Here is a 17,651-nt window from a genome sequence, read left to right as displayed (position 1 = left end):
GTAAGCTTTTGGCCCAGGTATGATAAATTTGCTAAAAATGTTCCATTGTAGAAAGGTACACCTCATCCTGGCTGATGGGCATACACGATATGACCAATTTTTGCACTAAGTACCTCCATTTTATAAGTATCTTCTATATGGTAGCAATGCAATTTAAATTTCACGTATTAAATGTTTGCAAATATGTTAGTGCATGCAGTGTGCCACTTCCCTCTTTGGATTATACATAATAAATTCACAGCAGCTTACATCTGTTCACAATTGTTTCATTCTTTTAGGAGGTGCTGGTCAATTTTTGTTTATTCGTAGCATACATTTAGAGGTTGTGACTGCTTTCTTAGTTGACTGAGCATTCCTCCTATCAGTCTATGGCTGTTTTTAATTAGCATTGGATCCTACGTGCCACTTAAATTTGAAGGCTTTTCATTTGGATGACGCCGGTCAAGACCCGAGAGCCAGATCCACGCCAGTCAAGGTCCGTGAACAAGACTCCGAAAGTCAAGGCTCGGGGCCCAGCCCTCGTTCGCCCAGGCCAGATAGACTACCGTTGCTGGTCAAGCACCGAAGACCCGGTGAGGACCCTGATCTGGAAGTGGACATCTGCCGCGATGGACCGCTCTCAACAGAAGTTAGCAGATAGCATCGAGAGCTGGCAATAAGAGTTATATTGTGTTTAATAACAAAATTGTATATTGTATGCTGTAGATACTCTCTGATCATACCCTTTCCCTTCTGTTAAAGAAACACTCTTCCCCACTTCTGACTTGTCCTTGTCTGCATGTTGCATCCTGTGACCTGTTTACATTAACAGAACTAAAAGGAGGCAAGACATCAGCAATGAACATCAATGCACATCAATTTGGAAAGAGTTATAAGGCCATTTGCAAACAATTTAGTGTCTATCATGCTATAGAAAGATAGATAATTCCCAAGTGGAAAACTTTCAAAACAATTGACAATCTTCCCAGGAATGGAAATTGGAAACTTTGTAATTTCATTCTTTCTTCATCCATATTGGAAAAACACTGATGGGAAACTGATGACACACTGATGACACACTGATCCAAAACACTGATGACAACGTTACTGGTTTTTCTGGTACTGGTTTTATATGGATGTGTGAAGGGGCCTTAGACAGTCCAGGTGTTGGGGGTAATTCACTATTTGGTTTAGAAATGTGTACAGTATGTGCACTTTAGTTGGAGGAAAACTGTATGAAGAGGCAGAATGTGTCTGTTCAAGACTGTTGGACTTCAGTGGTGCTACTGGTGTGAGTTAGAACCCATCCTTTTTGTTTCTTTTCGACTAGTCGATAGAAGGTCCCAATTACATTTTTTTCAAATAGATATCAGTCTACAAATTGTTGCACAGCTTCTGGATACCCACAGTTGCGGTAGAATCTTCACAGAGCAGATTACATGGGATAACAAACTTTTACTTATCAGAACATAAGGTAAAGGAAAAAAACGCACAGTCACTCAGTACTGCACCAGGAAGTAAGAACAAAACAGAAAGTACAAGAGAGACTTTTTTTTTCTTTTACAATACAGTAAACAAGGAAACTTTACACAACATCACCATCTACTGTCAGATCACCATGAAGTCCTCCTTCACACAAACAAAGAAGTCCACAACTGTTGCATATACCAAGACAAATTAAGTGTTACTGTCTTGTAGGAAATTATTCTTTATTTCTTGGTGAAATTTAGAAGAGCTTAGTAGGGTTAATTGGACTGGCTGGTCTGTTAAAGATAATATACAGACTTCCCATATTCTTATTATGGAGTTTTTGTAGAATTTTAGACTTTTTTTTTGCTTGAAGGGAATCTGTTAGCAGGTTTTTGCTATGCAATCTGAAGACAGCATGAGGTAGAGGTTAAAACACGTATTTCAGCAATTCCTCTCTTATCAAGCTCCCCGGGTTTGTTTGCTTTCAATGATTGTTTTACCACTAGTAGCATATCATTGCTGGGACACAGAAGTGCCTTCTGGTCCAACACACCACCTCCTGTAAAAGGCACCTCACTGTCTAAAGACATTGTACATACAGAACCTGGTGTGGGCGGGGTTAGCTTCCTCAGCTCTGCTGTATTTCGAAACTCTGAATATTCTTTCTCCTTAATAGCACGCACAGTGTCAGCCCAGCTGCCGGCTTCCTGCAGCAGCTCAGCATATACCAACACCCTTTCTCAACAGTAAGGACTTATTCAGTCAAACCTAATTTCTTCATTAGTCTCTGATGTTTTTCAGCATTCAATGCCTTTGTGAAAATGTCTGCTGCCATATCTTCAGTTGGACAATATTCTAATTTTGTTAGAACTCTCCTGTTAGGTTTTTTCTATCCTGCTGGTCACATGACCTTTTTTGCCTATTTAATCCTGCTCCGCCCTCCTGGCCTTGCTGGACTTCATTGTAATTTCTACTCTTAAATTAGCCTGGTGCTTAGTTACCTTTCTCAGTCAGTTTAGCTAGGTCTTCGGACCTTTATGTTCTATGTTGTGTGTTTGTCTTTTACTGCTACAATTTCTGCTAGGAGGTGTCCAACTTTATCCCAGTCCCTAGTTCTTGTAGGGATCCCTTCCTTGCATCTATAGGTCTTCGTACAGACTAGCCGAGGACTTTAGCGGGTCTGATCGCAGGATCAGGTTCCCCGTTACATCATAGGGATCTAGCTTAGTTCTATTGTAGGGACAGATCTCCTTTCTTTCCTTAGTGCTTGTAGCAGATCATAACAAATTTCAGGATTCCTTGTTCCTGATGGTCCCTCAAGAAATGATACTTCACATCAATGTGCTTGGTTCTTGGGTTAACTCTTTCCATCTGAGCAAGAACAAGACATCCCTGATTGTCCTCATTTATTTTTGTTGGTTCCAACTGTGCTTGTCCTAGGTCTGTAAACAATTGTCTTAACCATAGAACTTCTTGACTAGCATGTGCTGCCGCAACATATTCTGCTTCTGTTGATGACAGCATTACTATTGATTGTTTTGTACTAGTCCAACTAATTGGTCCACCTGAGAGAAAGAAAAGATAGCCACTGGTAGATTTTCTGTCAGTTGGATCTCCAGCACAATCTGCATCAACGTATCCAGTTAAAATGCATTTATCACTTGTAGGCAGTTTCAGTTTAACATTGCTGGTTCCTTTCAAATAACGTATTACTCTCTTCACAGCATTCTAATCCACTTTATTTGGCTTGGACACTTTTCTACTCAGAATTCCTACTGCTGCTGCAATGTCTGGTCTTTTAATAGTCGCTAGATACAGTAATTTTCCTATCGCCATTCTGTACTCTTCATTATTTGTTAACACATTTTTCTCACTACTCATCTCTTAAGATAATTAGTTTCCATTGGAGACTTTGCTGGTTTTGCATCCTTCAATCCAAAAGTTTCGGTTATGTCTTGAATCATGTGATTTTGATTAAGTAGGAAACTTCCATCTTCTTCTCTTTCTATCTGTATTCTTAAGTACTGTTCACATTTCCCAAGTCTTTGATCTCAAAATGTTGATTCAGGATTTTTAGTATGTCCTCTTTATCCCTTTCTTTTTCAAAACAAACTAAAATGTCATCAACATACAGTATAGACCAAAAGTTTGGACACACGTTCTTATTTAAAGATTTTTCTGTATTTTCATGACTATGAAAATTGTACATTCACACTGAAGGCATCAAAACTGTGAATTAACACATGTGGAATCATATACTTAAGAAAAAAATGTGAAACAACTGAAAATATGTCTTATATTCTAGGTTCTTCAAAGTAGCCACCTTTTGCTTTGATGACTGCTTTGCATACTCTTGGCATTCTCTTGATGAGCTTCAAGAGGTAGTCACCGGAAATGGTTTTCACTTCACAGGTGTGCCCTGTCAGGTTTAATAAGTGGGATTTCTTGCCTTATAAATGGGGTTGAGACCATCAGTTGTGTTGTGCAGAAGTCTGGTGGATACACAGCTGATAGTCCTACTGAATAGACTGTTAAAATTTGTATTATGGCAAGAAAAAAGCAGCTAAGTAAAGAAAAACGAGTGGCCATCATTACTTTAAGAAATGAAGGTCAGTCAGTCCGAAAAATTGGGCAAACTTTGAAAGTGTCCCCAAGTGCAGTTGCAAAAACCATCAAGTGCTACAAAGAAATTGGCTCATATGAGAACCGGCCCAGGAAAGGAAGACCAAGAGTCACCTCTACTTCTGAGGATAAGTTTATCTGAGTCACCAGCCACAGAAATCGCAGGTTAACAGCAGCTCAGATTAGAGACCAGGTCAATGCCATACAGAATTCTAGCAGCAGACACATCTCTTCAACAACTGTTAAGAGGAGACTTTGTGCAGCAGGCCTTCATGGTAAAATAGCTGCTAGGAAACCACTGCTAAGGACAGGCAAAAGCAGAAGAGACTTGTTTGGGCTAAAGAACACAAGGAATGGACATTAGACCAGCGGAAATCTGTGCTTTGGTCTAATGAGTCCAAATTTGAGATCTTTGGTTCCAACCACCGTGCCTTTGTGTGACTCAGAAAAGCTGAACGGATGGACTCTACTTGCCTGGTTCCCACTGTGAAGCATGGAGGAGGAGGTGTGAAGGTGTGGGGGTGCTTTGCTAGTGACACTGTTGGGGATTTATTCAAAATTGAAGGCATACTGAACCAGCATGGCTACCACAGCATCTTGCAGTGGCATGCTATTCCATCCGGTTTGCGTTTAGTTGGACCATCATTTATTTTTCAACGGGATAATGACCCCAAACACACCTCCAGGCTGTGTAAGGGCTATTTGACCAAGAAGGAGAGTGATGGGGTGCTACGCCAGATGACCTGGCCTCCACAGTCACCAGACCTGAACCCAATCGAGATGGTTTGGGGTGAGCTCGACCGCAGAGTGAAGGCAAAAGGGCCAACAAATGCTAAGCATCTCTGGGAACTCCTTCAAGATTGTTGGAAGACCATTTCCGGTGACTACCTCTTGAAGCTCATCAAGAGAATGCCAAGAGTGTGCAAAGCAGTCATCAAAGCAAAAGGTGGCTACTTTGAAGAACCTAGAGTATAAGATATATTTTCAGCTGTTTCGCACTTTTTTGTTAAGTATATAATTCCACATGTGTTAATTCATAGTTTTGATGCCTTCAGTGTGAATGTACAATTTTCATAGTCATGAAAATACAGAAAAATCTTTAAATGAGAAGGTGTGTCCAAACTTTTGGTCTGTACTGTATATGAGTACATAGATCCATCTGTCCATTAGTCTTTTTGTGTACAGGCAAGGATCAGCTTTGCTTCTTTTAAATTTTTCATTTGTGAGCACCTCCGTGATTTTATCATTCCACACTTTAGCAGCTTGTTTTAAACCGTATATACTTTTCTGTAATTTGCAAACCATGTTTGGGTTACTTTCATCTTTGAATCCTGGAGGTTGTTCCATGTAAATATCTTCTGTTAAACTTCCATTCAAAAATGCTGTCTTTACATCCAGATGTTTCAATTCCATTTGTTTCATTGCTGCAACTGCAAACAAAGTTCTTATTGTAGTATGTTTGACAACTGGAGCAAATGTTTCAACATAGTCTTCTCCATATTTTTGAGAATAACCTTTAGCTACGAGTCTTGCTCGGTATCGTTCAGCTGTGCCATCTGTTCGGTACTTTACTTTAAAAACCCAATTACATCCTATAGTTTTTCTTCCTTCTGGTAATTCTGTTAGTGTCCATGTTTTTGAGTCATGCATGGATTTTATTTCCATTTCTGTTGCCTCTATCCATTTATTGGCTTCTTCTTCAGGAAGTCGAGATATGTCTTTCCAAGAGGTAGGCTCATATATTTTACTTGTACTTGCCTTGTATGAAAGGCGTATTGGTGGTTTCCCTTTGTTTTCGCTTATTGAAAGTCTTGGTTCTGTGTCTGTTTGTAGTTGTATCTCTTCACTTTCAGTATTCAGATTTTTAGTAATTTCAGCTTCTTTTTCATCAGATATTCCTTCAGCTATATCATTGCTGTTTTTCTAATTTTTTGTTTCCAGTGAAATCATAGTGTCTTCATTTAGATCCTCAATGAATGTCACACTGTTACTCACCATAACGCTGTCTGTTTTGGGATCTAGGATTCTATATCCTTTGCAATTTTCACTATATCCAACAAATATTCCTTCCATGGACTTATTTTGAAGTTTGGAACGTTTTTCTGTTGGATTGAATACAAAAACTTTACAACCAAAAACTCTTAAATGATTTTCACTTGGTTTCATACCTTGCCACAGTTCATATGTTTGTTTTTTTCAGTTTTCTAGAAAAAAGTCGGTTCTGTAGATATGTAGCTGTCATTGCTGCTTCACCCCAATATTTCTCTGATTTGGAATCTGTCAGCATACACCTTATCATTTCAGTCAGAGTTCTGTTTTTCCTTTCTGCTACTCCATTTTGTTCAGGTGTGTATGGAACAGTCTTTTGATGCTCTATACCATTTTTTCTTAAGTAGTTTTCTATTTGGTGTCCTGTGAATTCACCTCCATTATCACTTCTAATGACAATTGGCTTCCACTGAAACTTGTTATTCGACTTTGTCACGTAAGCTACCAGTTTATTGAAAACTTTGCTTTTGTTCTTGATCAAGTATGTGACTGTGTATCTTGAGTAGTCATCTATAAAAGTCACCATATATCTATTGCCTCCTGATGTAGTCACTTTCATGGGTCCACATATGTCAGTATGCACCAAATCAAGTGGTCTTGTGCTTTTCGTTTCACTTTCTTTAGGAATAGATATCCTTGTGGCTTTGGATTTTATACAACATTCACATCTTACGGTAATTGAGCAATCAGATATCAATAGATCCTTTGTCAATTCTCTCCTTTGTGGCTCCATTATACTTTCAGGATGTCTGTGTCCTAAACGTCTATGCCACATGTGAATACAATTCTTGTGATCATGTGTACACAACTATCTGTTCCTTTAATGTGTCTAGATGATATAATTGTTCATCTGCCTTTACATTGGTTATTACCTTGTTTCCTGCTAGGATTGTACACTCATCATCTTTGAATTTTACAGTAAGTCCTTTAGCTGTTAGACGTTTTACAGATAACAATCCTCCTTCTAATCCTGGAACATATAACACATCCTGTACAAGTATTTTTGAATCATGCCCAAACTTGTTAGAACATTGTAGCATTCCATGTCCAACACCTCCTGCAGTTATTTTGCTCCCATCTGCAAGATAAATGGCTTCCTTCTTATTTAAATTAAGCTAAGCAAAGACATTTTTATTTCTTGTCATGTGATTTGTTGCTCCTGAGTCAATAAACCAACCCAACGATGATTTCTTATCAGTCACTTTAAATGTGCCCATTCCAATTATTTTCACTTGAATCAGAAATTGTTTTTCACCTTCTGTGTATTCTCTTTATGATGTAATTTCTGTTGTTCTGCTTTCCATATAGTACAGTCTTTCTTTAAATGTCCTTTTTTTTTACATCAGAAACATTTTCTTGTCTCTTTATTATAGGGTCTTTTTGATTCTGTAGCTTTAAGAACATTTCCATTATCTTTTTCAGTAGAAGAATCATTTACTTGTTCTTTGCTTCTTTGATATTCATCTATGAGTCTGGTCTTCACAAACTCTAATGTAATGTCTGTTTCAGGTCTTGTCTCTAGTGCATTTATCAAAGCAGTATATGAATCTGGTAAACTGCACAATAATATTGCTGCTACATGGCTTTCCTTAATATCTTCACCAATTGATCTCTGCTGTGATATCACTTCCATAATAGAGAATATGTGCTTCTGCATGTCATTGTCAGCACTTAGTCTCATACTGTAAAGCTTTCTTAGCAGAAATAACTTGTGATTTAAGCTGGGTCTTTCATGTAGCTTTCTATATGCTTCCCACATTCCCTTTGCTGTATCCGCATTCCTTATGTGGATTAATTGAGCATCATCCATTAATAGGCTGATGGTAGCTCTTGCTTGTCTATTTTTCTTATCCCATGTCTGATTATCCTCATCAGGTCTATCTGTAGTGATTACTTCCCATAAATCATCTTTATACAATAACATTTCTACTTTGAACTTCCATAACTGATAATTCTCATTATTCAGCTTAGATAGTGTGAGTTTTAGCTCTGTGCTACTTGTCATCTTTAACTTGTATTGAAGAATTGTACTGAAGAATTCTTCTGCATTCACCAGGGTCTTGCTCAGCGTTCCGGTGTCCTGGTTGTCTGGGGTCCTCGGTGCCTGGGGTCCTCGGTGTCTGGGCCTATAACCTGTTGCACAGCTTCTGGATACCCACAGTTGCAGTAGAAAACTTCACAGAGTAGATTACATGGGATAACAAGCTTTTACTTCTCAGAACATGAGGTAAAGGAAAAAGCGCACAGTCACTCAGTACTGCACCAGGAAGTAAGAACAAAACAGAAAAAAACAAGAGAGACTTTTTTCTTTTACAATACAGTAAACAAGGAAACTTTACACAACATCGCCATCTACTGTCAGATCAGCATAAAGTCCCCCTTCACACAAACAAAGAAGTCCACAACTGTTGCATATACCAACACAAATTAAGTGTTACTGTCTTGTAGGAAATTATTCTTTATTTCTTGGTGAAATTTAGAAGAGCTTAGTAGGGTTAATTGAACTGGCTGGTCTGTTATAGATAATATACAGACTTCCCATATTCTTATTATGGAGTTTTTGTAGAATTTTAGACTTTTTTTTTGCTTGCAGGGAATCTGTTAGCAGGTTTTTGCTATGTAATCTGAAGACAGCATGAGGTAGAGGTTAAAACACGTATTTCAGCAATTCCTCTCTTATCAAGCTCCCCGGGTTTGTTTGCTTTTAATGATTGTTTTACCACTAGTAGCATATCATTGCTGGGACACAGGAGTGCCTTCTGGTCCAACACACCACCTCCTGTAATAGGCACCTCACTGTCTAAAGACATTGTATATACAGAACCTGGTGTAGGCGGGGTTAGCTTCCTCAGCTCTGCTGTATTGCAAAACTCTGAATATTCTTTCTCCTTAATAGCACGCACAGTGGCAGCCCAGCTGCCGGCTTCCTGCAGTGGCTCAGCGATCACGTGCGCCCGCTACTAAAGAGAATGAATATTCACTCCTCTCCAGGCCCATGGGCATGGGGAGTAGTGAATATTCATTTTCTTTAGTAGCGGGAACACGAGATTGCCGAGCCGCCGCTTCTGCAGCGGCTAGGGCTGACACTGTGCATGCTATTAAGGAGAGTGAATTGTCACTGCTCCCTCGTCCATAGTCCCGGCGCAGGGAACAGTGACTATTCTGGCAGCTGATCTCAGCGTCTGAGAGCTCATGGCAGTGACTTCATGCGTGGCTCACATGCTGAGATCAGCTGCTTGCAGCAGAACAGGATGCAGTACTGGAGGGGAGGGAAGGAAGGTGAGTAGAATCCTTTATTTTTTTTGTGTGCATGATGATGGGGATGGGAGTGCCATGCATACCAGGATGGGGGAGCCATGCATAGCAGGATGAGGGTGCCATACATACCAGGATGGGGGTGCCATGTATACCAGGATGGGGGTGCCATGCATACCAAGATGGGGATGGGGGTGCCATGCATACCAGGATGAGGGGGCCATGCATACCAAGATGGGGATGGGGGTGCCATGCATAACAGAATGGTGATGGGGGTGCCATGCATACCAGGAATGGGATGGGGGTGCCATGTATACCAGGATGGGGGTGCCATGCATATCAGGATGGGGGTGCCATGCATACCAGGATGGGGATGAGGGTGCCATGTATACCATGATGGGGGTGCCATGCATAACAGGATGGAGGTGCCATGCATACCAGGTTGGGGACCCATGTATACCAGGATAGGGATGGGGGCCACGTATAACAGGAAAGGGGGGCCATATATACTAGGATGGGGGCATATATACAAGGATGGGGGATATAGATACAGAATTGGGGGACATTACCCCTATAACAGTGTCAGCAGAACACCCCCTCCCCAATAACAGTGCATCATGACCACATTTTTTGCTTTCATTTTTTTTTCTATTTTCCTCCTCTAAAACCTAGGTGCGTCTTATGGTCCAAAAAATACGGAACTTTCATAAGTCACATGCTTAGTGAAAGGAAGTCCACCTGTGTGCAATCTAAGTATCACATGGTCTGTCAGTATCTAAACACCTTTTCTGAAAGGCCACGGAGGCTTCAACACTATTAAATGGGTGTTCACATCTCCAAGATCCTATCCCAGTATGTAGTAGGTGTATTAAGAAGATTAGCAAATTCCTCCAATTAGAAATGTAGTATAGTTTTTCTGATTTGCTATGTCTCTTTCCTCAGGCATTGCAGGACCTTAGGTATCCATCTGCCAACTATAAATAATAATAAGGCAGTGACCCAAGATGGTTCAACTCAAATGTCTTTATTTTCCAAAACTCACAAATTAAAGGCAAACGGTATCCTCCGAAGCGCAGCCAGGTCATCAAAACAGTCCGTCTCCAAAACCTGTTGCCATGGGTGCGCCGGGAGTCTTGCTTTCCTTGGCTCCTTGGCTCTGTCTCCTGCTGCACATAACACATCTGCATCTCTGGCTGCTATGGGCATAAAAGGGGAGAAACTTATGGTGTGGCACCCATGCTCCCCTGACCTCAACCCCATTGAGAACCTCTGGAGCATCATCAAAAGTAGTGTCTATGATGGCGGGAGACCGTTCACATCTAAGCAACAGCTCTGGGAGGGTATTCTGTCCTCATGCAAAACAATTGAAGCAGAAACCATCCAAAACTTGACAAATTCAATGGACGAGAGAGTTCAGAAGCTCCTTTCGAACAAGCGGTCCTAAGTGCAAATGTTACATCACCTAGAATAAAGTTTTGAGTTGAAAACTGTTTGATTTCAGTTTGTAATAACCTGCTAATGCTTATAATTTCAAAAATGAACATTTTTTTGTTCTTTATTAAAATGAAAAGGTTGAAAACTCTGCTGTGCATAATAATTTGGAACATGCATTTTGAGTGCAGTTTGAGTTTTTTATTTTTTTAAAAATATACTGTTATCATAGGCAGTTTGTACAAAAACCTTTCAATTGTACTCTAATAGTTATTTGACTGGAAAATTACAATGACTGCAATTCATATAGGTAATTTGGGAAAATATGAGAAAATATTATTTAAATAATAATTTGGAACACAGTGTATGTATGTTATAGTATGGTGATCATCCTTCATTGTTTGGTCCGAGGTGGGTGATACATTGCGATGGAATTTTACACATATAATGAGTATATTACATATTTACTGCCCAAATCTGTCAGATTTCTCTTTCCAAAGACAACATCTGTAAGGAGTTTGTGTCTGAGAACATGTCTTTAACCCCTTTAGGGACTTATGGACCAGCTACGTACTATTACGCATAATCGCCGCCGGGTGTCAGCTGACGGTCCCGCACAGCTCCCAGCACTTTAACCCCCGCAATGCTGCGATCAAAGTCGATCGCAGCATTGCAGGGGCAAGGTAAATGTGGCGCCCAGCTGCGCTTGGTACCACAGATCCCAGAGGGGTGCATTACCGGATTTCTCCACAAGAGGCCCCCACAGCATACACACACCTCCACCTTCCACCTCAGACCACCAGAGGGAGCCCGATAGGGATATAAATAGGGAAGGTGGAGCTAGGCAGCTGAGTGATTCAGCAGTTCTTGCTCAGACACAGAAGGAGTCAGTGCAGTCGAGCCAGAGCCTAGCAGTTCCTGCAGAAAGAGTTCAGTATAGTCTGTAGAGTGAGTCCAGACTAGAACTCACAGAGCTCAGGATAGAGAGCTAGGAGTGTGCCGACACTCTGAGAGCGGCGAAGAAGAGCAGCGTCCCGGCTGCAGTGTGTGTAGCCTAGTGAGGGCCCGAGCGGGGCCGAAGGCAAGTGGAAGAGAATAACATAGGGGGCAGAGGAGCTTTACAAGCTCACCCCAGAAGCATATACCGGACACCGGGTCCGAGTCTACGTGGATCTTCATGACCAGTAGAAAACAACCGGAATCCCTGGCAAACTACATGTCCCAGGATCACCAAAAGCTGATACGTACCAGGGTCAGGAATCACGGAGACCCCAGAGAATAGGGAGAGTGATCTCCAACAGAAGGCCCTATCACCAAGTCAGCAGGTGCAGAACAGAAACCAAGTTAGGCCTAGCTCCAGGCAGGTCAGAAACTTACTACAGAGAGGCAAGAAACAGGAGACCCTACACCCGCTCACTGGGGAGAATCCGGACGTGCACCCCTCACCCTACAGTGCTCCGGGATGTGCCTGAATTTCCGTCAGTAAAAGGTACTGAAGTGACTTTCGTGTGTGCTCCTATTCTTGCTTTGACCCGGCTGGGTCCCCTCTGTCCTGCATCCCCCCTCCTACGCTGCCGTGAGGCCCTGCTCCACCTGTGGGGAGCGATACCATCTAAGCTGCTACAACACCGGCCTCAGTGGACTGCTGCAGCGCTGGTGATCCTCACCAGACACCACAGGTGACGCCACGAACATTTACAAACCTATTATCCCAATATACAATCCCCTCTTTTCAGTTATCCGCCCTGGGCCATGGACCGGGCCAGCCACCATGATACCCCCCAAGCTTCTGAAGGCCCAGTGCCGAGTACTCCACGGCCCCGGGGGCGTGACATAAACGCCGGTACTCACCTCCTCTCCGGCCTCCAGCGATGTCTGCGGCATCTCCCGGATGCTGTCATGAAAATCCGATGTCGTCATCACAATATCCGGGTCACCAGAAGGCAGGAAGTTACTTTGGTCAGGCGCAGTGCATGACCAAAGTAATGTCTCCCTGTGTGCAGCGCTGACAGGCTGCATGGCATAGGGATCTGCTGCTCTCTATGCTATACACCTGATCAGCCTGCAAAAAGTGAAAGTCCCATAGTGGGACAATGGGAAAGAGTAAAAAAAAAGGGTAGGAAAGTGAAAAAAAATAAAAAAAAATTGTAGAAATATAAAAAAAAATGAAAAAAATAATCCCCAAAAAATAAAAATATATTGTACCGATAATATTTATTTATTATGAAAAAAAAAACAAAAAAACAATAAAAGTACACATATTTGGCATAGTCACGTCTGAAACGACCTGACCTATAAAACTTTCCCACTAGTTAACCCCTTTAGTGAACACAGAAACAATGCTTTATCATCATACCGCCAACCAAAAAATGGAATTACACGTGATCAAAAAGACAAATGTAAATAAAAATGGTACCACTGAAAACGTTATCTTGTCCCACAAAAAACAAGCTGCCATACAGCTCCATCATCTGAAAAGTAAAAAAGTTATAGCTCTCAGAATAAAGCGATAAAATGTATTTTTTTTTCTAGAAAATTGTTTTTATTGTGTAAAAGCACCAAAACATAAAAAATGATATAAATGTGGTACCACTGTAAACGTACTGACCCGAAGAATAAAGTTGCCTTATCAATTTTACATGCGGTAGGGTTAGGGTTGGGTTAGTGTTAGGGTTGGTCTAGGGTTAGGGTTGGGGCTGTACTAGGGTTGGAGTTATGGTTGTGCTAGGGTTGGGCTAGGGTTAGGGTTGGGTTAGGGTTGGGGTTAGGGTTGGGATTTTTTCTAAAGTATAGAAAAAAAATGATAATGATATGGCGACCAGTGTTGAGCACAAGTACTCACTACTTGAGTTTGCATCGGGTGCTCGGGTATGCACTGAGTATCACGGGTGTTCGAGTGACATGCTTGAGTCTCTGCCCCATAACCTTTGCGGCCCAAAAAAACGTTGCTGGGATCGCCTGCCATGCATGAGCGATCCCCGCATGTTTTTTTTTTGGTATCTAACAACCATGAAACATGCTGGGCGAGGACTCGAACATGTCACTCGAGCACCCGTGATGCATGGTGCATACTCGAGTGCCCGATGCAAACTCAAGTAGCGAGCACTTGCACTCAAGACTAATGACAGCTTATTGAATATGTTGACCTAATGTTATCAAATTCTGTCGTACCTCTGGGTTCAAAATGTACACTATACCCCTTGATAAAATCCTTGAGGGGTCTAGTTTCCAAAATGGAGTCAATTGTGGGGGGTTTCCACTACTTAGGCACATCAGGGGCTCCCGAAATGCAACATGGTGTAAGCTCTTGATTCCAGCCAATTTTGTGCTCAAACAGTCACACAGTGCTTCTTCCCTTCTGAACCCTGTCGTGCGCCCAAACATTGTATTTTCCCTACATATGGGGTATTGGCGTACTCAAAAAAAATTGCACAACAGTTTTTAGGTTCCATTTTCTCCTCTTACCCTTGTGAAAATAAAAAATTTGGGGCTAAAAGCTCATATTTGTGGAAAAAGTTTGATAATTTTATTTTCACGGCTTTATGTTATAAACTTCTGTGAAACACTTGGGGGTTAAGGGTGCTCACCACACATGTAGATAAATTCCCTGAGGGGTCTAGTTTCCAAAATGGTGTCACTTGTGGGGGGGTTCCACTGTTTAGGCACATCAGGGGCTCTCCAAACGCAACATGGCGTCCGCTAATTATTCAAGCAAATTTTACATTTAAAAAGTCAAATGGCACTCCTTCCCTTCCAAACCCTGCCGTGCGCCCAAGAAGTGGTTTTCCCCCACATATGGGGCATCAGCTTACTCAGAAGAGATTGCACAAGTTGCATGGTGCAATTTCTCCTGTTACCCTTATGAAAATGCAAAAGTGGGGGCTGAAAAACATTTTTGTGGGAAAAATGTGAAAATTTTATTTTCACAGCTTCATGTTATAAACTTCTGTAAAGCACCTGGGGGTTTAAGGTGCTCACCACACATCTAGATAAGTTCCCTGAGGGGTCTAGTTTGCAAAATGGTGTCACTTGTGGGGGGTTTCCACTGTTTAGGCACATCAGGGGCTCTCCAAACGCAACATGGCGTCCGCGAATTATTCAAGCAAGTTTTACATTTGAAAAGTAAAATGGCGCTCCTTCCCTTCCGAACCCTGCCGTGCGCCCAAGCAGTGTTTTTTCCCCACGTATGGGGTATCTGCGTGCTCAGGGGAAATTGCACAACAAATTTTGGGGTCCATTTTTTCCTGTTACCCCTGCAAAAATAAAAAAAATGTGGATCTAAAGTAACATTTTTGTGAAAAAAAGTTAAATGTTCATTTTTTTCTTCCACATTCCAAAAATTCCTGTTAAGCACCTGAAGGGTTAATAAACTTCTTGAATGTGGTTTTGAGCACCTTGAGGGGTGCAGTTTTTAGAATGGTATCACTTTTGAGTATTTTCTGTCATAAAGGCCCCTCAAAGTCACTTCAAATGTGATGTGGTGCCTAAAAAAATGGTTTTGTAAATTTTGTTGTAAAAATGAGAAATTGCTCGTCAACTTTTAACCCTTATAGCTCCCTAATAAAAAAAAATGTTGGTTCCAAAATTGTGCTGATGTAAAGTAGACATGTAGGAAATGTTACACCCAAAAATAGAGAGGAGGTTAACCGAGGTCCACTAAGATGTACTGTATATCTTATACTGAAAAACATTACCTTGAGACTTCCTGACGAAGCCACGCAGGATAAATGCGCGTTGAGGCGCGCTATCTTTTCATCCACAGCAGCTTCTCCACACTTCTGACTAATATGTCTCAAGGTAATGTTTTTCAGTATCTGATCTGTATACACTGAACAATGTCAAGACATCTTGCGTACATTCTCAAGATCGTCACTGAATGTCATTGTGGCTTCTGAGCTTTATTATATAGCTCTGGTGTCTCTCTTATAAGTTGGACACAAGGTAATTGTGCTTGTCTGAATACATATCCGGGCATGCTTGGTGTGGATTACTCTGCTGTTGGTGAAATGGTCTCTTTTTCCTTTAGGCTATTTCCATCTTACCCTTAGTTTGGCCTCTTACCTCAGTCACTCACAATATGTTTATACTTGTTGCTTATTATATAAAATAATTTATGCATAATAAAATGTATCTATATTTTCTCATCAATAGCTATATCTCTGGCTGTTTTTGTTTGAGAGTGGTGTCCTCCATATACATCTTAGTGGACCTTGGTTACACTCCTCTCTATTTTTTGGTGTTATATTCTGGTATGAAGCTTATTTCTATAGGTTTAAATGTAGGAAATGTTATTTATTAACTATTTTGTGTGACATAACTCTCTGATTTAAGGGCATAAAAATTAAAATTGTGAAAATTGCGACATTTTCAACATTTTCTGATTTTTTCACAAATAAAGTGATATCAAAGAAATTTTACCACTATCATGAAGTACAATATGTACAAAACTATCTCAGAATCAGTAGGATCCGTTGAAGCGTTTCAGAGGTATTACCTCATAAAGTGACAGTGGTCAGATTTATAAAAATTGGCCCTGTCATTAACGTGCAAACCACCCTCGGGGGTAAAGGGGTTAAATTGTCTGAATTGCAAAGCGCTGCGGAATATGTTGGCGCTATATAAATAAAAAGATTATTATTAAAAGATTATTAAGACTTTTTCAATGTAAACAAAAGTAATTTTTTCTCTCAAGTATATATTCTCTCTTATTCATCATCTGTCCAACACATCTGCCAACTCGAAATCTTCAGCTAATAAATTTATTTATGGAGAAATTCAGGAATACAAGTTTTTCCATTATATGAAGATTTTTAAATAGGTCAAACTGTTCTTATCATGTGAAAATTGTATTCCTGCTTGTCTCTTTACCAATGAGTGTTGCTAAAAATATCAGGATGTTTCATTAACTCAGGGAAAAATTATTTATGGCATAGCACTCCCTTTCTGTAGGGTACAATGCTTTCAGATACCTACAAGAAACTCCTAGCATCTGTCAGAATATGTGTGCTAATAAAAAGTGAGATATAATAGGCGATAATAGTCGATAAATATTCTTTATAAAGAAACACATTAAAGAGGTTCTTTAGGACTTTATTATTAAAGACATCAACTTAAAGGGGTATTTCCGCCACAAATAATAGTCTCTTACCACTGCACCAATTCATCATGCAACCCTTTCATTAATAGTCTATGGAAGAAATAAAAAGATCTGAGCAGTTGTACCGCCTCTGGTCTAACCAGTGGCTAGGTGAATCATTCTGGTAACTGAAATAATGTTACGTATCGAAGAAGACCTCTTCATATACCTCATGCCACGGCTTACAAAGGTTATCATGGTGCAGAGCAAGACAGTATTGGATGCTAAAATGGAGGGCTATCCTCTTCAGCAATGAGTCTTGCTTTTGTCTTGGGTGCAATAATAGCTGGAGAATGGTATGGAGACCACGTGGGCAACGCCATGAAGACGCCTTTATGAGAACATCACACCAGTCTCACTCCTGGGATTATGGTGTGTAGAGGCATAGTGAACAATAGCCAGAACCCTCTAGCCTTCATTTCAGGTACACTAATAGCTTACTGTGATTTTGATTTACAGTAGTTGTGTAACCAGTGGTAAAGCCATTTCTCTAAAGTGTCCCAGGAGCCATTTTTCAACACAACACCAGGCTGCATGTTGCTCATGCTACTGAGAGAGGCCTGCATGGCCTAAATGTGCTACCACGACCAGCAGCGTCTCACGACTTGTCTCCATTGGGCACATCTGGGATGTCATTGGTTGGCAATAACTGTTAGAATCTATGTTGTTTTACTATCGGCCATCTTGTTGTGGTTTGCTGGCTTCCAGT

Source organism: Phyllobates terribilis, unplaced genomic scaffold (assembly GCF_046119375.1).
Source record: "Phyllobates terribilis strain yellow unplaced genomic scaffold, ASM4611937v1 Scaffold_11__3_contigs__length_659146591, whole genome shotgun sequence".
Taxonomy (NCBI): domain Eukaryota; kingdom Metazoa; phylum Chordata; class Amphibia; order Anura; family Dendrobatidae; genus Phyllobates; species Phyllobates terribilis.
This window is presented reverse-complemented; position numbering follows the sequence as displayed.